Source organism: Anabrus simplex, chromosome 7 (assembly GCF_040414725.1).
Source record: "Anabrus simplex isolate iqAnaSimp1 chromosome 7, ASM4041472v1, whole genome shotgun sequence".
NCBI classification, from domain to species: domain Eukaryota; kingdom Metazoa; phylum Arthropoda; class Insecta; order Orthoptera; family Tettigoniidae; genus Anabrus; species Anabrus simplex.
Window position 1 is genome coordinate 152165377 of NC_090271.1, and position 22901 is coordinate 152188277.

The window sequence follows — 22901 nt, forward strand, 5'->3', positions numbered from 1 at the left end:
TATGGTTAACATTCCCGACCTTTCCGGGAATCGAACCCGGGATCCCTCTGACCAAAGGCCAGCATGCTAACCATTTAGCCATTGAGTCGGACGAATGACTGGAAATAGGCTGTGATTTGGGTTTTAGATAGCAACTTTTGTGGATTTTTATTGTTTGTAAAGTAATTTTAGTAAGAACAAATATAAATATTCGAGTGACTTACTTTCTTAGCGGTAGATACCACATAAACCCTACTATATAATATCAGTCTCAACCCCCTCTGGTGGGTGCACCATACTGAAAATTACTAAAAAGCCATCTCCGCAGCAGTGTTGGCTCCTACCGTACAGCAGACATATAGTAGCTGCATGTCCTGTGTTCTTCTATAGGATCATTGGTCAATAGTACAGCCCCCTCCATTATCCCATGGATAATTACTACCAAGATTTCAACAATATTGCCAATAGCTTACTTTCTTAACAATACTTTTCGAAATCGATTAAGAGTCGGACGTCGGTCTAAATTAAGACATTCCCGCACAAATGGAGGAGCAGGACTTGCACATACTGTATCCTTTTTTTTTTTTTTTTTTTTTTTTTTTAACGAAAGCTCCAAATTTGTGACATTCTAAGTAAGATTGCGTCATATTATTGGTAAAACGTACCGCTGTTATGTTTACTATCCACCGCATTCAACTGGACACTCATGTATCATAGTGAAAATAGCCATCCCTGTACGGGTTGCCTAGTACGGTAGCAGTATGTCCTGTGTTCGTTCACAGGACCAATGGGCATCATGAATTTGCTAACGGTAACAGAAACCGTACGGTGTTGTTCCCACATCGCTGATATAATTTACTACCTTTCCCGTGTTCGCTTTCTTCCTCAGATCATTCGTCTGGCACAGATTCTGGGTCGGGTTTTCAGCAAAGGATACTTACGCCCAGTTATCAACGAGAACAGCGATGGGGATTAAGAACATTGCACATTTTCTTTTGTTGCGACTGTAGACAATCGATTATTGTTTATTTTATTTTATTTTATTTTATTTTATTTTATTTTATTTTATTTTATTTTATTTTATTAGCTTCCTGAAATTTATCAAAGCTGCCACAGGGACAAAGCATAACAAAGAGACAAAATATGGTTATACAATTAGTGATAAAAGATACATATACTTTTCAGCAATCTATTTTATATACTGGTCAGTTGTACAAAAAGGCAGTTACGTAGTTTCAAGCTGTGTGAAACATAATGGCTTTGTTACAGCTTAGAAATAGTAAATTATTTCTATGGTACTCCTTAGACGAAACAGGACACGCTGCTATTTGTGACTAAGCTTTCTAATGTTTCACTATGACGCACCCACCGGAGAACGTTACGATTTATAGCATATATACTAGAGTTTATGAGGTACCTACCGTATACAAAGGACCTGAGTTGTTCAAATATTTATATTTTATCTTACTAAAAATGTTATATCAGAAACAATAAAAATGCCATAAAATTCGTCATATTTAATTTCCAACTTTACAAATATTATGTGATGTTTGTGTTGATATTCTACACGTCCCAAATATCTTGTGGAATTTTTCTACCTTGTGTTTACCCTTCGGATCTTTGAATCCCGCTCCGAATTTACTTAGTGTGCCTTGCCTATCCAGTTGTAAGTCGCTTAGTTATTATTGTAACAACTTTTAAAACACCGATGTATAAGAAAGATGGCATTGGTAAACTGTGCTTCGAACTTTACGAAAGACATTTTCAGAGGTTTTATGTTTACAGTTGCTACAATGAATCTGAGTATGTAAAAATCCATTCTTTATGGATGCTTCTATACTCAATTTCCGAAGCATTTTAATTCTTCCTTCAGCGTACGTGCAACTGCACGCCCTATTAAACATCTAGCGAACAATGTGGCCTTAATGTATCTCTAGTTTCAGGGATGAGAAAAACTTGGGCATGGTTAGTACGTACGATAATAGCTAGTTGTGTTTGACTGAAGGAGAGGTAGAAAGGACCTGACCGACCGATATAGACCTGAAGAGAAATTCCTGAAGATATCAATGAATTCACTTTGAGAGGGTAAAATTCTGGGATGGTCCCGAAAGTAAATTATTAGGAAATTGAAAAAGTGGCCCTCTAGTTCTTTCTTCCCAACAGCATTGCTAAAGATGATCTAATGTACGATTGTACTCTCCTCAATTCTGCGTGCATTAGGCTAGATTTCGTGTGTTACACTCTTGGCATCCATGCCCTAAAAACATTGTTCAAAGGACTCTCAAGAATTCTCCTTAAGCTGAGACTTACTGCTCCATTAGTTCCGGTATCTTTGTGAAAAACTACCCTGACGACCGTTTCGGCTCGTCAATCATGAAATTAATTGTCGGTCTCAAAATAAGCCATGGAAGTTGGCATTTAGCGTACTCGTCTTCGTACAAGTTAACTCGCCGTCAGGTTATATTGAGCTTGTTCACATTCCAGAGGCTCACTTACGACACTATAAACATTATATTGAATATTACGACCGGTAGAGTACGCGTTCACTCTTGTGTTAAAGGCTGTGGACCGAATCCTGACCCATTAGGCAGCCAAGACTATAGAAATACAAGACGCCCGTGTTAGCAGATTTACTTGCATGTTAAAGAACATTTTTCCAAGGCAATGTCCCGAAATTGTAGGTAACATATGTCAGTTAAAAGGATATTAAACACGATTAAGTTACAAGGTGTCTAAGATGTCAATAATAATAATAATAATAATAATAATAATAATAATAATAATAATAATAATCATAATAATAAAATTATTGGTTTTCTGACCCACTCTTGCGGTTTCTGAGGATATCAAGGAGCGGAAGATTTGTATCATAGGAGTTCTACCGCGTGTCGGCAGATGTACTGTTCTGAGGCCGTTGCATTTAAGCATCTTCAAATACCAAGGGACTGAACCGGGATCGAAATCACTAACTTCGTTTCAGAAAGCCATTTCTCCACCAGCTGAACCCTCATCCTTTGCTATTATTATTATTATTATTATTATTATTATTATTATTATTATTATTATTTCTCTGCAATACTCCAGTGTCAGTGTTTGCTTACAGTAGTATAGAAAATCTTTTGGAGCACTACGACAATGTTCTCTCGCTCAGAGAAGAAAAATCACAAGTCAAGTTTCCTTTAGCAACATTGTAAAATCTGTTGTTTTTTTACAAGTTGCTTTACGTCACACCGACACAAATAGGTCTTATGGCAACGATGGGACGGGAAAGGACTAGGAAGGAAGCGGCCGTGGCCTTAATTGAGCTACATTCAGCCCCAGGTGCCTGGTGTGAACATGGCAAACCACGAAAAGCCGTCTTCGGGACTGGCGACAGTGGGGTTCGAACCTATCTCCCGAATGCTGGATGCTGGCCGCACTTAAGCGACTGCAGCTATCGAGCTCGGTGAAATCTGGGTCTAACCCAAAGTAATAAATTACATTAAAATAAAACCACTCGCCTCACGTTGTGATGCCATCACGACGAGGCAGGCGTCTATCAAACGTCACGAACTACGTCATAACAAATCAGCGGTGCAATTACAAATAGCATGATATTTGACGTAATATTACGCAATTAAATGTCATTCAGGAAAGTAGTAAGAAAACGTCTGGGAATACCGCATGGTTGAACTCTTCGCAGGCATATAGACGGCATCAACTCACAAATGATGAAAGGGTCCGTTACACAGAAAGATCTCTCTGTTCTGGATTACGACGAATATCCCTGATTATCCTGACAAGGGAATTCCCACGGATGTACTACAGGAAGGCCGCATATTAAAAAAAATCAGCTGCCGTTTCCACTGCAAGGCTCGGAAATAAATCCCAGAATTACGCATATAAGCAATAGGAAAGTAATACTACTCGCTACAGGTTTGATTATATAGCTTCCACTCATACAAACGATAGGAAAGTAATACTATTCGCTACAGGTTTGATTGTATAGCTTCCACTTATTTAAGCAATAGGAAAGTACAATACTACTCGCTACAGGTTTGATTGTATAGCTTCCACTCGTATAAGCAATAGGAAAGTAATACTACTCGCTACAGGTTTGGATATAGCTTCCACTCATATAAGCAATAGGAAAGTAATACTACTCGCTACAGGTTTGGGTATAGCCTCCACTCATATAAGCAATAGGAAACTAATACTACTCGCTACAGGTTTGATTGTATAGCTTCCACTCATATAAGCAATAGGAAAGTAATACTACTCGCTATAGGTTTGATTGTAGAGCTTCCATTCGAAGTACGTCGCACTCACTGTGGGCTACAGTGGAGTGAGGAACAGGAAACCGTGTGCGAAGATGTAATACAAGCGCCGGGCTTAATGGCTCAGACGACTGATGCGCTGGCCTTCTGACCCCAACTTGGCAGGTTTGGTCCTGGCTCTGTCCGGTGACATTTGAAGGTGCTCAAACATGCAACCTCATATCTGTAGATTTACTGGTGCGTAAAAGAAGTCCTGCGGGACTAAATTCCGGCACCTTGGCGTCTCCGAAAACCGTAAACGTGGGACGTAAAACCATAGGCTATATATTATTATTATTATTATTATTATTATTATTATTATTATTATTATTATTATTATTATTATTATTATTCAGTTCCCTCTCTATTAAAATTCAGGAGAACTTGTCCCTAAATATGGTGAAATGGACTGTGTTGTAAAGAGCGTAGCTGTAATGACGAATCAATAGCTGAATAGCATGACTAATGAATCGGCAGAGCGAACGGTATCATAGCCATCATCTATCATCCAGTCATTTGGTTCCTTTCAAGTCACTGATGAATGTGCTTGCATAGCGTTCACAAAGCTAAGCTGGAGAAAATATTAACTGTCGCTACTGCCGACCGACATCACTAGCTTGTAGAAAACCAATATCGTCTAATTGACAGGATTAACAGGCTCTATGAAACGACGGGTTTAAAACGATAAATTGGTCGAAAAACTCTTCAGTGGCTATAGAACAAAGTTAATGTAAAGAGAACAAGAAATGACTGCGCACAGAACTGCATTATGCTGGTAATTTAATTAATGAATAGGGAAGAGAATTGTAAGAAGTTAATGACGCAGTAGCAAGCGGTCTGTGTGGCATCTTGAATACCGCCAGCCCACCCGTAGCACTCGCACTGTCAACAGATGGAGCTTGGGGCAGATTTAAACAGAAAGTCAACCATCCTTCATCTTCATTCTTGAACACAAGTACTCACGAATGGCAGAATTGAAGGATTACCCCCATTAACGTCTCCAATGACCGAACGATTTTATCTTCCCTCACTGGTATAAGTTACAGGTAGCAAGGATTCAATTTATAAACAAACAACCTAGGGAATTCTAACGGTCGGAAAGTTACTCTACTTAGGAGTTTTCGACCTGGTGGGTCGTGCTGCTCTTTGAACGCCATTTAGGGCTCTCCTCATAAGAGGCGGGGTTCACGAGCACGAATACTTGCTCATGTGAAAGTTGAATGGGTACATCTCCAGTCCTCCATAACGCTGAAATGCTTCTTTAACAAGGAGAAAAGAAAACATTTGAGGGAGCAGAAGAAACCGAAGAATCGGAATAGTGCATAGTGTTTCTCTCAAATGTTGGGGTACGTTCAGGACGACCTGTCTGTGCGAGAAAGATTTCTTACTTATAAAATACCTGAAGTCCAAAGCACGATCAGGATTAACTGATTCACATCTCCAGAACTGTTTACGTCTAGCTACAAGCGACGTCTCTCTGGACATCTCTGAAATTCTCTGCAACATTTAAGGTCAAGGATCTTATTAATCCGCCGAGGTGTTTTAAATATGACATTATTTATTTATTAATTAATATATTTATTTATCTTCATGGTGCTCGGATAGTTATTATTCCACGTGGGTGGAATGTTGAGAACAGCTTATCCTCGACAACGGCTCAAACTACAGTACCGGTCAAAAGTTTAGAACCACATTGAAGAATCATGAAGTTTCATCTAGAACCTAGAATTTTGCTACTAGACCTCTGTATCTTTTTTCCCGAGCTCTTGCATCTAATGTGATATACATCGCCTGATTTCAGTGATTAACGCCAAGTATTGTATAAATTATACAATTTTAAATGTTATAAGGTCACATCAGAAAGGCAACATTTTTAGAAATACTATGTACTGTATCCTCTAATTGGTTTCAAGTATCACCACTAAGATTCTTGTAGAGACTTAGCAATAGTTAGGGGGTCATTTTAGTATAAATATGAAAATTCCGAAAAAAAAATGCGTCACCCATTTTTGTGGGTTTATACTTTTTTTAACCAGTGCTAAAATTGTCAATTTTTCCTTTTTCTTGTCATAGGTCTCAGTGTGAACTATCGACATCAGAAACGTATTCTTGGATGCCATCCACAGAGCGGAAATGAAACTGTCAGGGCAGATAAGTTTGACGCCGATAGCTCACACTGAGACCTTGGGCCATACATGTAAAAGGCAAAGAAAACTCAACAATTTTGGCACTGGTTCAAAAAAATAAAACACGAAAAAAATCTTTGCCGCATATTTTCGGAATTTTTATATTTATACTAAAATGGCCCCCACCTATTCCTAAGTCTACAGAAAAATCTTGGTGGCGATGCTTGCAACCAATTACAGTATTCAGTACATTATATTACCAAAATTTTTGATTTTTTGTTGTGACCTTCCAAGAGTTAAAAATTTATAACTTCTACAATACTTGAACTAACTCAATGAAATCAGGCGACATATATCCTATTAGATGTGAGATATCAGAAAGAAAATTACAGAGGTCTAGTGACACAATTTTAGGTTCTAGATGACATTTCGTGATTTCTTTATGTGGTCCTAAACATTTGACCGGTACTGTACTGCATATATAAGGGGCGATCAAAATGTTTCCGTTCGACAGCTATAATTCCTAAATCGGCATGTCAGTCGGGCAAAATCGCCCTGAGCAGTGAGGCACTTGTCCATCGACGCACCAGATTGAAGATCCCCGTGCGGTAAAACACCGTGCATCCTCGTCCGACAGGAAGCATCGACCCTTCAGGACATTTCTTTGAGGGGACCTAAGGCGTGATAATTGCATGGGGAGAGATCAGGACTATATGGTGGGTGCTCGAGTGTCTCTCGCTTGAGTTGGCGTACCTTGTGGATGAGGCTGGCTTCCCAGATCAACCAGTGCCTTGTGTCAAAACGCGACCCGCACGGAATTTGGTGAACCATTCCACAACATTGGTTTTCGACAGACATGCTGCTCTGTACATTCTTCATTCTGCTATGGATGTCCACCGGCGTTTGTCCTTCGGCAGCCAAGAACAGAATAACAGCACGTTGGTCCTGTTTGGACGCATTTCATAATAACGTCGCCGCAGTTCACGTGGCCGCATTTAACGCACGCACCTCGGCACGACACGACTGCCACACTAATCCCTTTGCCTACATGTCCGTGCTTATATACCCGCATAGGAGCCGCACTACGTTGCATGTCCGCTGCAACAACGCCCTCAAACGGAAACTTTTCGATCAGTAATCGTTATTTCCCCTTAGTTTCTCGTTTTGTATCAAAGTATTGAGATGATTCCTAATTCCCAATAAATTACAAATTCACGCTCTAGAACAATCTGGCCTGCTGTGTAATGAAGTTGGTCAGGCACTCGCCCTCCATGCTCAAGGTTACAGGTGATCGCAACATGGTCAGTTGACATTTAAGAGTTCTTAAATATAATTATTTTATGTTGCTATTTACTTTACGTCGCACCAACACAGATATGTCTTAAGGCGACGATGGGATAGGAAAGGCCTAGGAATTGGAAGGTATCGGCCGTGGCCTTAATTAAGGTACAGCCCCAGCATTTGCCTGGTGTGAAAATGGGAAACCACGGAAAAACTTCTTCAGGGCTGCCGACAGTGGGGTTCGAACCCACTATCTTCCGATTACTGGATACTGGCCGCACTTAAGCGACTGCAGCTATCGAGCTCGGTCTTAAATATAAAAGACTCGTGTCTATAGACTTGCTGGCACCCTACAGGAATATTTTCAAAGGCAATATTACAGTACATTATTCTGTTTTAAATAATAACGATGATAATAATAATAATAATAATAATAATAATAATAATAATAATAATAATTTCATGTGGCTACTTCTAGCCGGGTGCAGCCCTTGTTAGGCAGACCCTCCGATGAGGGTGAGCGGCATCTGCCATGTGTAGGTAACTGCGTGTTATTGTGGTGTAGGGTAGTGTTATGTGTGGTGTGTGACTTGCAGGGATGTTGGGGACAGCACAAACACCCAGTCCCCGGGCCATTGGAATTAAGCAATGAAGGTTAAAATCCCCGACTCTGCCTGGAATCGAACCCGGGACCCTCTGAACCGAAGGCCAGTACGCTGACCATTCAGCCAACGAGTCGGACATTACGATAATGATAATTGTCTCCTTAGCTTGAAGAAAACCATTAACAAGGAAGCGTTGGAGTCAAGTTCCAAGGTGACGTTGCTGGGAAGGGGTGTTACAGTGAATTAAATAATTACGTGGTGCACGCCAAGTAGAGTGACGTAGCATTAGGTTACTTCCTCACACTAATGACTTAATTTGACGTGTTGCAGTGCAGTTAAACCTCCATTAATATTAATAATTATATTAGACAACAGCACTTGACTCAGAAACTCGGTGAGTTCAGACTACATCTTCTCAAGACCAGAAATTTTCAAGTTCTCTTCTTCCCTCTGCAATTCCGTTACTCAGCGATTGGTAGCATATTTGTATGAATACACGGATTTCTTTTCTTTCCAGGAGTTAAGTCTCTCGGAATTCAGTTTATGCGTTTCTGTAAACGAGCTGACAAGGGAAGGCTCGGAACTAATCGAAGAGTATCGCATTGAATCTTTTCAGCTTGAGGAAGGGGAAGTATAGAGAACGTATTTCCATTCGTTATCTTCTATTTATTGTACCCTTTAACAAGGTCTTCTCTTGGCATGGCTGCAGTGGAGGCAAATACAGACTCTTACGTATCTCCGGGCGTTTCTTGTTTTCTTTCAGTCACTTCGTCGAAAGATCGCCGGAGTAGAAGGAAGGTATAAATACTTGGAATTAAAGATGAGAATTGTATTGACTTAGATTTATTGAGAATTTTAAAAAATAGAAAGAAAATAAATCAATGAAGTTTAAGATATGTGAAAAGGAAACTGATAATTATCTGAAAATAAACAAATAACAAATACATTTGATTCGTTATAAATTAGTTCCTTTGTATTCTGAGGTTATCTCGCTATAAAACCATCATTAACCAAACCAGGCTGCGGGCTGAGGACTGAGTATACAGCACATACAGCGTGACCCAAAAGTGCGTTAACATTTGACACTGGGTTTTATTAACGCCAACAACGAGTGCGCAAACAGGCCAATAGATGGTGCTGGACAGCAACACGTCAGTGATGCCGCATAAGAGCCGTACGATATAAAAGGAGCTGTCGTGAGAGAGAGGACGTCAGATGCGCCTGCACTCGCAACATGTTGACGCTGCCAGAAAAGGCACTGTTAGTGAAGCTTTACTGAACTACATTTTGGTGTCAGTAAAGCCCCATATCATGCCAGTCATGTAGGGCCTATCTCAATGATTGCCTCTCTACTTCCAATATTCTGTGAAGTGTTGCCTTGTCAAATGTTAACGAATTTTGGGTCACCCTGTTCATAACTGAGAAATATAAAAGTGGTCCACTTGAATAAGAACTCTGTGAGCTTGCATCCGAGAGATAGTAGGTTCGAATCCCACTATCGGCAGCCCTGAAGATGGTTTTCCGTGGTTTTCCATTTTCACACCAGGCAAATGCTGGGGCTGTACCTTAATTAAGGCCACGGCCGCTTCCTTCCAACTCCTAGTCCTTTCATATCCCATCGTCGCCATAAGACCTATCTGTGTCGGTGCGACGTAAAGCCCCTAGCAAAAAAACTGACATCGTCTATAAGTTAAAATGAAAATGCTTAAATGAGCACGTGATTTTATTCGAGAAAAGTTAACAGTGAAACGACAAGCTAGTGTTTTGTTTCGGGTTAACGAATAAAATTAACTTCCCGGTCTGAAAAAGAAATATTGCGTACCGGTACTCATTTTTTCATCCTCTTAACTTCCCGTAAAACAAAAATAAACAACTCAAAATTATCACATGTGGACTCATATTAAATGCATTAGCTACACTGCTAGTGAGTCCAAGTGACACTCAAGAACACACGGAATTCGAAGCAACAGAAATTTACACAACACTATCTGACAGTCAACACGATATACACTAGCCAAAACCTTCTATGGGGTCAATGACCTAAATGTTCGGCCCCTTTAAACAGCATGTATCATAACCTTTTATAACTTACAAACACAAAGAGTAATAAAATGCAATGACCACTTGTATAAACGTAGATGAGTGGTGAGAGTCACTGAATGTTATAACTTCAATAATACACTCACAATAATCGCGAAGTCATATCACATCGAATAGTAAACAAATGACGATCAGAAAAGTTATTGATCATTAACTGCTCTAGAAAGGAGAAAATCGCTTGGAGAAAGTTGTAATATACACAGAGACTTGGGTAATTGCGGCGTGTTGTCTCCTGCGACTTTAATTTTTTTTTTTGCTAGGGGCTTTACGTCGCACCGACACAGATAGGTCTTATGGCGACGATGGGATAGGAAAGGACTAGGAGTTGGAAGGAAGCGGCCGTGGCCTTAATTAAGGTACAGCCCCAGCATTTGCCTGGTGTGAAAATGGGAAACCACGGAAAACCATTTTCAGGGCTGCCGATAGTGGGATTCGAACCTACTATCTCCCGGATGCAAGCTCACAGCCGCGCGCCTCTACGCGCACAGCCAACTCGCCCGGTGCGACTTTAAATAATGAGTTCAATGTATAATTTGATAAACCGTTTTCCGGAATGGAAATTGCGAAGAAATGATTGAACAGATTACAGTGTGTAATCCTTCATGTTAAAGCGTACAATCTAAAGATATTCGGAAAGATAGTAGTCTTTTATAAAACCTCCGACTTCCTTAAGTATTTCCTTAATTTCTTCGAGTAGTTCCAAGGCTTTCTACTAGGTCCCTTTGGCAGCTTATACAGTCGCTATTAGCGCTATAGTGGGAGAATCGCCATTTTCAAGGAGTAATATTGGTAGTATACTGTTAAGACGGGAGTGTGAAATTTACTACGAGCTATAGCTTGAAGCTTTGTTGTTACGAACTTCCGGAGCCTTCGCTATAATTATAAAAATGCAATATACAAAGCAACATACAGCTATGTCTGCTCGGATATGTCTCCATAGACACAGTCGATCCTACAGAGAATAATCTGCGAGGTAATTTGAGCTAAGAGAGTTTCAGCATTAACAAGTAGTTCGCAAAGACAGAAAACAGTTTCCCTCAGGTTCATGGGATCATGATTTTAAAATATGTAAATATTTTGCAGTATTTAATGTACAAGCCACTAGTAGGTTAAATTTCGATAGAATTTATATAGTACAAATGGTCCTCTTTCTCACACCGCGGTTCTTTAGTGAGAGTTGCAAAGAGAGATTGATTCAGTAGCAAGGATAACAAGACCTTATTGCAGAAGTTTGTCCAACTCTTGTAAACGTTTAATGCATAGCGGAACAACCAGGTAGTGAGAAGGAAACGTCGAAATTGATAAGCAAATCGTCCAGGTGTTATAAACTCGAAATACTAATATTTCGGCGAACGATGCCAAACACAATTATTTTTAGTAGTAGCAGTAAGATTATTGCTTTAATAAAAAGTACAACGTGACAACCAACCTCTCATAAAGGAAGAAACAAAATGGACCGACGCTTCAAATGATGAGGGGATCGGCAAGATAAAGGATAGGGTAGCGAAGGGCGTGATAACGAGACAACCTAGACCTCGCAAACCTGATAGCGTTGGGGTTGAAAGACAACAAGATTTGACACAGGAAGATCAGACAGGAAAGATGAATTTGAGCAGTTAGTGCAATTAAATAGAAGCAGACCCGTGTAGGCAACCAGAGCTCGCAATATGAGAGCACTTGGGGGAGAGGTCCTCTTTTAGTCGCTCTTATAGGCAGGGGATATTGTGGATATAGTACACGACCTCGACCTCAACCCACAGGGGGCGTGGGGGGCGGTATAACTGTTATAAGATATATCGTAATTGTCATAAGGGTAAACGTTGGTGCATCTGATCTGGCTTGATGAGAAAATAGATAAATAAAGATCAACACACAAGTGCGAGGTTTGAGTACCGAAAGAGGTGGTTGTGCAGTTCGAGCAACATAGCTGCGAGCTAGTGGTTTTCGGTGTTTTTCCATCTTCACACTAGGTACCCTAAGTAAGGCGACGGCCGTTTCCTTCCCAGTACTAGCCTTGTCCTGTCCCATCGTCCCCGACGTCGTAATCTGTGTTAGAACGAAGTTAAACTACTAACAAAGAAACAAAAACAAAACAGACTTACTGAATTACCTAGGAGGTACATCTAATAAATATTTATAAATACCCCCAGCTGAGCCAGAAGCTCTATCACTAAATCACGGGCTGACATTATACTGTAGTAGTGTCTGTCCGTTAAACGCTGAAGATTTCAACTCAGAGAACCGTAAGCCTAGGAAGCGTTGTTCAGTGGAGTTTTCACCGACATCTTTCTTCTTATGCCCCATTAACGCTAGCCCATTATCCATTTCAAGGTTGACTCGTAGAATGTATTGAGGTTTACGTGTACTTAAAATGCATCCAAAGAAGGTTTACTTCAAAAAGTATAGTCAGTAATAATGATAATGATAATATGCCTTTGCTGGCGAGATGTAGTGTTTACAGTGCACTCTGTCTTCTGGTATGGGCTATATCAAATTTGTTACTTTCACTGACCTGTCTCAGTCTCTCGTCTAATACTGCCACGTGGAGGTTTCTATATTGTTCAAATTTTAGAAGGAAAGTTAACGATAATAAGGGGTAACATGAACATCATAGCGTAAGGAGGAGATAAATCTAATACAGAAGTTCATAGCACGTTGTAATCGGTTTAGTTATTCTCTCGTGGCATCAATTATTACTACGTGACAGTAGGAAAATATAGGGAGAATAAGAGTATTTATAAACCTAACTATCATGTTTAGTGGCAGCATATTTTGATGATATTTTATTGGATGAAGGGAGACGTATACTTCTCTACAGACATTGTTACTGTGCTCTCCCCAACTCCCAGAAAACAAAAATGGCAACAGAAACTAATCCCTTTGAATACATTTTTTTTTGCTAGTTGCTTAACGTCGCACCGACACCATGTGTAAAATGCAGAAACGTTAGGTAAGACTCGGTAGTTCATATTTTCCAGCGAGAGCCCAGGTTTAACTTATTATTAACGCTGACCTATGCATTTCAATAATAATAATAATAATAATAATAATAATAATAATAATAATAATAATAATAATGCAGAGCGATTTATCTACGGATTTGGGATCACGTAGCCGTGAGCTTGCATTCGGGGGATAGTGGGTTCTAAACCCACTGTCGGCAGCCCCGAAGATGATTTCTCCGTGGTTTCCCATTTTCACACTTGGCTATACCTTCATTAAGGCCGCGGTCACTTCATTGCCAGCCTATCTTATCCTGTCGTCGACGTAGGACCTGTCTGTCTCCGTACGACGAAAACAAATATAATAATAATAATAATAATAATAATAATAATAATAATAATAATAATAATAATAATAATAATAATATGTTCCAGGAACTAGCAATCCCTGGTCCTAATTTCCCAGTGGAAACACTGGATCAATCTTTGATTACAAGCTATGATGATTCGTGAGAGTAAAATCAGCATTACCCCAGGTGGTAACCAATCCACCCGTCATGAGACGGCTACTGGGTATTCGGATTCTGGGGAACCCAGGCAATCACGAACACAGAGAAAGTCGGAGTTCTCTGGCAAACTAACATCCAAAACCTTCACATACATTGGCATGTTCAATGTAAATACCTTAATCCAACCTGGTAAATTGCACAATCTTGCAACAGAACTAGATCAACAGAAAATTCAGATACTTGCCCTGCAGGAAACGAGATTCACTGATGAGGACACAGCTGATTATGGAAACTACCGTATCTTCAAGAGTAAAACGGAGCGGAGAGTTGGTAAGGGAACTCCCTTACTAGGAATGGCCTTCATGGTACATAAAAGTATTGTAGACTCAATAAAAGAAGTTACTCCAATAAGTAACCGGCTTATGACAATGCGAATCCAATGTGCTAACAAGAAATATACAATAGTGAATGTACATGCACCCACTAACGCGGACAATAAAAAAGAACCGCAAAAAACTGATGCATTCTGGGCTAAACTTCAGAAAATCATGGCTAAGATTCCAAAAGAGGATACAAAAATTTTGCTGGGCGACTTTAACGCACAAATTGGTAAAGAAAAAGAACACCAGAAAACTGTTGGCAAATTCCCTGCTCAAAAATTCACTAACAGAAACGGGTTGAGACTCGTTGAACTGTGTCAACAAAACAATCTTAAAATCATGTCAACTTCTCTGAGAAAATCTCCACGGAAACAGAAGACCTGGAGGTCTCCCGTTCCAGGGATCGGTGAATTTCAAATCGATCACATTGCCATCTCTCATCCCATGCAGAGAGAGGTACACGATGTACAGGTACGCCGAGGAGCAAACGTCGATTCCGATCACTACCTAGTGAGAATAAAGGTAAAATTCACCCCGAAGAAAATTCATCATAAGAGGTCACAAGTACCGAAGTTTGATACGACACAGATTGGAAATACTAATCTGCAAGAAGTGTGGGAAAGAGAACATGCAGGCACCTGGGAGAAATTCCGCAACAAAATCATCCAGAAAGCTCGAGAGCAAATTCCCCTGAAAAAGAATACTAAACACCCTTGGTGGAATTCTGAATGTGAACGTGCCTTGAAGGAACGAAAAGAAGCATTCCAGAAATACAACAGCAAGAAATCACCAGAAAACCAAACATATTTCAATGAAACTAGAAAACGAGTAGCCAAAATCATCAGGCAGGTCAAGAGAAAACACCTGAAGCAACAACTGGACTCGATTGAAGACAACTTTCGTAACTACAATGTACGAGATTTCTACAGGGAATTCGGAGGACAAGTCCGTGGGTACGCTCCTCAAAACCTGGCTTTCAAAAGATCAGATGGAAAACTTGCACTCAGTAATCAGGATAATTGTCAAGAATTAGCACTTTACTTCGCTGATCTCCTCAACTGTCCAGAGCCCCTCACAAGATTCCCTCAAGAACCCCCAAGGCACACTTTCCCAGAATCTCCACCACCGACAGAGGAAGAAATCCGCGGCCACATCCTCAAACTTAAAAACAATAGGACCTCCGGAGAAGATGGCATCATTGCGGAACTTCTGAAAAATCTTGGACCTAACTCCCTCAAGGAGCTCACTCAAATCATTACAGATATCTGGCAATCGGAAGAATTACCTCAGGACTGGAAGTGCGCCCTCATCCACCCATTACACAAAAAGGGAGATAAGACTGACGTAAATAATTACAGGGGCATTTCTCTTCTCCAAGTGACTTACAAAATTCTTTCAGCTTGCCTTTTGAAGAGAACGCAAGAACAACTTGAACAAAGTATTGGCGAATATCAAGCAGGCTTCCGCCCTGGTCGCTCGTGCGCAGAACAAATATTCAACTTGAAGACAACACTTAAATACAAAGCATTGAGGAACAAACCGGTCATCTGCATTTTTGTTGACTTTAGGAAAGCGTACAACTCGGTTGATCGACAGTCTCTCTTCGTTGTTCTTGAGGAACTGGGACTTGATTCTAAGACCCTCAACCTCATCAAGGCAACACTCACTGACACTATCTCCAAAGTTAAATTCATGGGGGAGATCTCTGAACCATTGCCGATTAAAACTGGCGTCCGACAAGGTGACGGCTTATCTCCGCTTCTTTTCAACCTCGTCCTAGACAAAGTCATCCGCGAGTGGGAAAAGGTATTGAAAGATATGGGATACTGGCGCCCCATACGACTAGGACGACCCAAAGACGGTATTGAGATATCATGCCTCGCTTTTGCAGATGACCTGGCCATACTTACAGATGATGTATTCACAGCCGTTAAACAAATTGAAACCCTTAGCGAATGTGCTGGAAAGGTTGGCCTACAAATTTCCTTTGAAAAGACTAAGTTCTTCTGCTCAAAATTTGACATCCAAAATTTGAACACGACACATGGGCAAATCAACCGAGTACCACACTTCAAGTACTTGGGAGAAATACTTGAACCAACGGGAGGCGAGAAGGCTGCCCAGAAAATTCGCCTACAAAAATTTCGGAAAGCCTACGGTAGGTTTCACAACATATACAATAAAAAGTGCTTGTCCCGCCATGCAAAGATCAGACACTATAATACAGTAATAAAGCCCGAAGTCTTATATGCCAGCGAGACCCTTACACTGAACGGGAAAGGTGACCTAGAAAACATTTTAAAAGAAGAAAGAAGAATCCTGAGGAAAATTCTCGGCCCCCGAAAAACAGAAGATGGATATAGAATGAGGTCACGCAAAGAGACAGAAGAGCATTCCAACATTGCAGCAGACATCCGCAAAAGACGTTTGAAATTCTATGGGCACGTCCACAGATTGCCGGCAAGTAGACTGACACACAAGATTCTCACTTACATAGAACATCTAAAAAACATTCCATGGGTACTAGAAGTGAAGAAGGATCTGGAAAAAGCCCAGATAAACCCAAATGACACCGCGGACAGAAACCTTTATAGGAAAAAAATTAATGGATGGAAAGTGCAACCAGAGAACGAAGTGAAAAAGAAGACTGGAGCAAAGTGGACAGAAGAACGAAAAAGGATCCACGGAGAAAGGATGAGAGCTGTTTGGCAACTCAGAAAACAGAATCGTTAGAGCTTTGCGTGATCCATTGGGTCCATACGCACATAATAATAATAATAATAATAATAATAATAATAATAATAATAATAATAATAATTGCAGTGTATGGCCAAGAACCTCAAAATCGCAGAGTCAAACCCAGCCGAGGTAGGTGGATTTTTGAAGGGCGGAATGAAGTACATTCGGTTCTGCATGTCGTACAAGTGTGTACACGATCTCTAGTGACACATTCGGTTTTTTCCTACAAAATTTAGTAAACCTGTATAATTGGTCGCCCGGTAGAGTTCAGTTTTTCCTGTTATTTGGTAAAATAAAGCAGAACGTCGAAATTGACACGAAAGCGTCCTGAGTAGCCATCACTGGCCAAAGCCATACGATCATTAATGTGTTCATGGGATGACTAACTCATGGGGATCACTATAAGTACGCATGTGTTAATATAAGGAAATATCTTCATTGGGGCAATCACATAAACGGTATTGTAAATAAAGGCTATAGGTTTCTTAATATGGTTATGAGGAAATTTAGGGACTGCAGTAAGGATGTAAGGAAGAAGGCGCCTAAATCACTGGGAATTATTATTATTATTAAGTTTGTAAATAATTTGTAATATTTGAAAATAAAGCAGTATATTAAAATTATACTATACAACAGGGCCTCTCAGGGTGCATGCGCCTGGTGCATGCACTGTGCACGGTGCAAAAGGCGACTTCGCTTGGTTGACCAGAGTGCAGACCCCAACTCCTCGATTTGGAGCAATAGCGCTGTCTCTCTCTTTCCCCACGCCTGTCTCGCTCGTTCCCCCTATCTCCCTCTTCCTCACTTGCTCGGTAGCACTCCAAATCCGAGCTGAGTTGAGCCGAGTTGAGCCGAGCTTAGCCGAGTAGCCCAGAGACGAAGCGTTGGTCCGAGCCGCGCCGCCCCGAGCGGGACTGTGCACAGGAACTCTGCACAGCTGTTTGCACGCGTGAGAGTTTGGGCGTTTGAGAGGCCCTGCTCTACAGTATAGTCATGTTATCATTTCAGGACGTTTTTGAATAGTAGTGACCATTTTTAGTTTGTAATGTAGTCATTTTCAGTCACATCGGAAAGAAGTGTTATTAAACAATTTGTAACTCACTAATGAGAGTCTTCTAATTAAATCGTTTTAAACTGGGGCAGTTTATGCAACGCAGATAAAATCATGAATTTTGTTTATATCATTTAAATGATAACCATTTATTTTCATTGTCGGTGATTGTAAATAACGGAGGGTTATTCTAACCTGCATTTCGTGAAGAATAAATTCAATTAGTTTTCTAATATTTACAGGTTAGTTGGGTACCATTATGCTACCTCAGAAAATATTGCTTAGTATACCCTTTAATCTACACTTCACATTTCGTAGTGTTAAATTCAGCAAATATTTTCTTTACACTACATTTGTTTACACTTTTGGTATTCTCCGATGTGTAAATTCTGTTATAACCACGTATTTCGTAAACCACTTAAGAATCTGCTTACTGGATGAATAAAACTCTTTCTTTTACATGCATTAACAGACTAGTCTATAGTAGCGGTTTTTCAATGTGTGGCCATCGGTTAGGGAAGAATTCTTGTTTATACTTAGCTCTGTACATCATCTCGTTTTCTATAAGCCAGAATTTTAAAAAATAAAAATAGTAGTTTCGTTTCCTTGAAAATAGATTCTTTATTTTTTGCAGCATTCAAGATAATCAAACTAACTCCTCCTAATCCATCATCAAAATAGTTTTTTATTGCAAACAAGTTAATAACTTGTAATCATTGTTGTATTCGAGATTAACCACCTGCAAATTAACTTATTTATGTACCTTTGCTTAGCTCAAAATATACACATGTTTCTATCTATATTCCTAATAGTATCAAATATAGGCTTAATGTATTCTTGTATTAAATTGTTATATATTTAAGATTTTAAGTTTCACTTTGTTCCAAAATAATTGTGTATGTTATTCAATGAATACTCTACATAAGATGGCTCACTATCGTCCGTGGCAAATCGTGACAAATTTTAATCTAACGAATAAAATCAGTTGAGAAAAACATAAATATAGTTTCACTACCAAATCAGTACACGATATTATAATCTAAAAATATTATTTATGGAACAAAACTGGACATGTTTCGGCTCTTGGAGCCATAGAATATAGATGTATGAAACGATTTTAATACATTTGAAAGAAAGATCATGAATACAGTATTGATACTTGAGACAATTCCAAACAATGTATTGGAGTCGATTGATGGATGCCCTGCACCAGCGTGTGAAGTTCTCATTTTTGGCGTATTTAATCTGAATATTATATACTTAGCCATCTTGTGGCGATTTTACGAACTTTTCAGCAATTATCTTAATAATATATCATTTACTTAGCCATCTTTTGGTGATTTTACGAACATTTTATCAATGAACTCCAATATTTTGTTTCGAATTGTCTCCCGCGATAAGTATTTAATGGATATAATGAATTGTAGTTTTCCCCTGCGAGGTATATTTATCTGTGATCCATGTAATATAATAATCGCAGGAATGATGGACTGTGTATAGTCGCTGAAGATTTGAGTGGAAGCCAAGAACGCTAGTCTGATATTATTCACAATCCAGAACTGCTCGGTTTAACAGAAGCGGCTACCCTCTTTCACAGAAAGCTTCCCCCTTCGCAGCGAAATGAAATACGACTTGGGGAAGAAGTTGAATTATATGAAGTTTTTTTACCCTTCGCTTGTTAAATTTTTGTTTTCAAGTGTATAATTCAAAGTGACAACCTAGATTTATAATGGTAGGTCTACTACACGGGACACAAGTCGGCAATCTTTGTGAAGATACGAGAAATGTGGGAACCAACTCCCGAAGTCATATTTCACTAGCTAGCAATTGTCGGAGTAGTTAGTCCGCTCTACAGTTACTGGTTCGAAGCTAGATGTGAACATTAATGTTATGAGAACTTAAGTGTCATGTCTGTAGCAGGGCAACTGTTGATTTATTGTAAAAGCCTTTTTATGTTCAACTTCTACTGGCCTTAATTGTAAGGCACAGAAGTATTTGTTGGCGCTACAGCCGCTTCTCATGTGATAGCTGAGGACTAATGAATGCTCATTCGATGATGTTGGGGACAGACACAATTTCATTGGCTTTCTTATAGCCAAAAGTTGTACTACGTGATGGTCTTAACACTTAATTTTGTGATGTAGTGACGCGGCGCATTACGGAGGGTGGGGGGGGGGGAGGCGAGGGGGATTATGCTCCAGCTTGTGGAGAAAAATTATATTCTATTTCAGCCACCTAAAACTACGAATTATAAAAAAATCAATTATATAAAAAATTGTTGTCTTATCACCTAATTATTTGCTTTAATTCCTTCAAATATTAAAAAAAAAAATACTTAGCGGAAGTACACACAAAATGTTATGCGACGCAGCTAACTGATTCGTACAGCGCAACGGCAGGTAGTGGAGACTCGCGCTGCAGCGTGTAGAAGCGCTATTATACTACCTGATGACACAAAAACGTAGCTGCGCACTAAATGACATCTGTGTGAGGGCGGGCGAGTCCATGTGCTGCAGCGTTGAGAGGGGAGGAACGTTCACTTCGCTAGTTGCTACCGAAGTGTTCACATTGGCTCCTGGCGACTACTTTAGGGTGACGAAGGCTTCATTTTGCTCCCGATAACTCAATGTAGTTGTTACCCCCTCCACTCTCTTCCCCTACTTTCCCCTCAAAGCTCGAGGCTTCGCACAGGATTGTGCCATCAGATTGTGAGGAAGGGAAGCAGGGGTATATTTTTTCCAAGGTCATGAACAATGAGGTATGATTCACCCGCTTGCCGTACGCATTCGTCAGTCTGGCAGTTTCACTCAGTCAATGTGACTGTGTAGTTCTATCTAGCACTTTACTTTCTTAGTGTGTAGTCAAATACTAAATGGTCTTTTCATTTTATTATCACGCCGTACTTCTATTTAATTGTAATACATATGTAATAATCCTTTGGTGAAAGTGTTATTTTATAGTACTGAATCAGAATCTGAAAAAGCTGTTGGTAAACTGTCAACCTGTCAAACAGCATGTTTCTAGTCATTTGACCGGGTCAGGAATGGAATGAATGAAGTCCCCATCTAGCGGCGTGGATAGGAATTGTGACGGCTACCGAAGCCTGGGCCAGTGATTAATGACTTACAGAGGAAATTGAATGATATTGGGACATGTAGCTCTACATTATGTCAAAATGGGGACATGGTAATCGAGTGGCATTGTTATGGGATTTTCACCATGGTGGCCGTGATTCCAATACCACCCATGTAATGTGGGGGTTTTTGAAACAGAAGTCACGTCCCTATAGTTTGTATTCTACGTAAACCTGGAAGTCCCATGGCTATAATCACGATATCAACTTTCACAGTAAGGTTGCTGTTGTAAACAAGATAAGGTTTACAAGAACACAACTTATTTATTTGCTTCACACAGAATTCTACAGTATGTACAGGAATAAAACATAAAATTGTCTTGAAGCAAAGTAGGTGATTAATCTTGAGAGTTTTTGTTTCTATACACTATGTACACTCTGAATGTATTTACACTCACTGCTATCTTGAAAAGATAGTTCTTGGGACAGATATAGTTCGTGATAGTTGAAAACTATCATTTGCACTAGCATAGATTAGCTAAGAGAGTTCCTTCCAGTGGCGGTTCGTGCATGAAGGGCTTTTGGGCGCCGCCCCACCGCCTTTACTAAAACACGTAACATATTTTCACTCCGTAGCTGATTATATAACGAGATGGACAATGTAGCAAAGTCTAACTTATGGTAGTGTGTTATTCAGTTATACAATGTTATCTTTATTGTTTTGGCTGTAAACGTTTCGCTTTTTTATTTTCAAAGACATGACATCCGTTCAGCAAGCACGATGTTTTCTCTTTAGTCCAGCACAATGTTTTCTCTTTAGACATTAGGCGGTCGGGTTCTGGCAGGAGAGCCCTCAGTAAGCTCCTAGAGTTTGACAAGGGTGAGGGGTGCGGGAGGAGCCTTGGAAGACGATATGGGCTTGTCAGGGGAAGGAAGAGTGCAGGTGGGGTGTATGCTTAGAGCATTTAATACTTGGTCTGTCCGGCAGAGCCCGTAGCAACGTCGCCAACCACTGTACAATGTACCTAGGCCTTTTCTCACACGTCTTACGTTAACTGTTGTTCTAAAACTGTTTACAGAACAATGGATTCCATTAGACTGGCTATTTAAACAATTCAGTTCTAAAAATAAGCTAAAATAAAGATTTAAAACCTAATCGTAAGGTGACGGCACTATTTGTACGTTGGTCACATTGCTTTGAGATTTGAGGAAGCCGAAAGGAATTCTGGCGTGCATTGTTTATTTGTTCTCGTGAATGTCATTGTCGTTTGTGATCAGTGAAACAGGAGTAGCCGTGATTGCAGTAGCTGTTAGCCGGCTAATGTGTGTGTGTTTAAATGCCATTGTAGTGTAGTGTTGCTGTGCAAGTGTTCAGTAGATAAAACTACGGTACCATAATAGTTTAAATAACATTGTAAATTCTACCTTCAGTATTAAGTGTCGTTTTAATATCTTCATTCGTGTGTTTAGTACTTACCTGCCCATTTGAAAACTAAATGTTACAGTCTTAATTTAGGAAGACAAGGAAGATGAATTCTGTAAATAGTATTTTAAGTAGTGACGGAAATTTAAGTTTTGAACATAGGATAGAATTAAAGAAATTAGGGCCTCCTCGACCGAATTTAAATATTGCACAAGAACAGAAGGGTTACAAGAACAAAAATGCATATACTAGGAAATTCAGTCCGTCACTTTATAAGCAGGCTGATTGGCTGTGCGGATGTGAGATAAGGAATGCGTTCTTCTGTTACTCTTGTTTAGCAATGAATGTCGTTGACGCTCCATGGACATCAGTCGGGGTATCAGACATAAAACACCTAG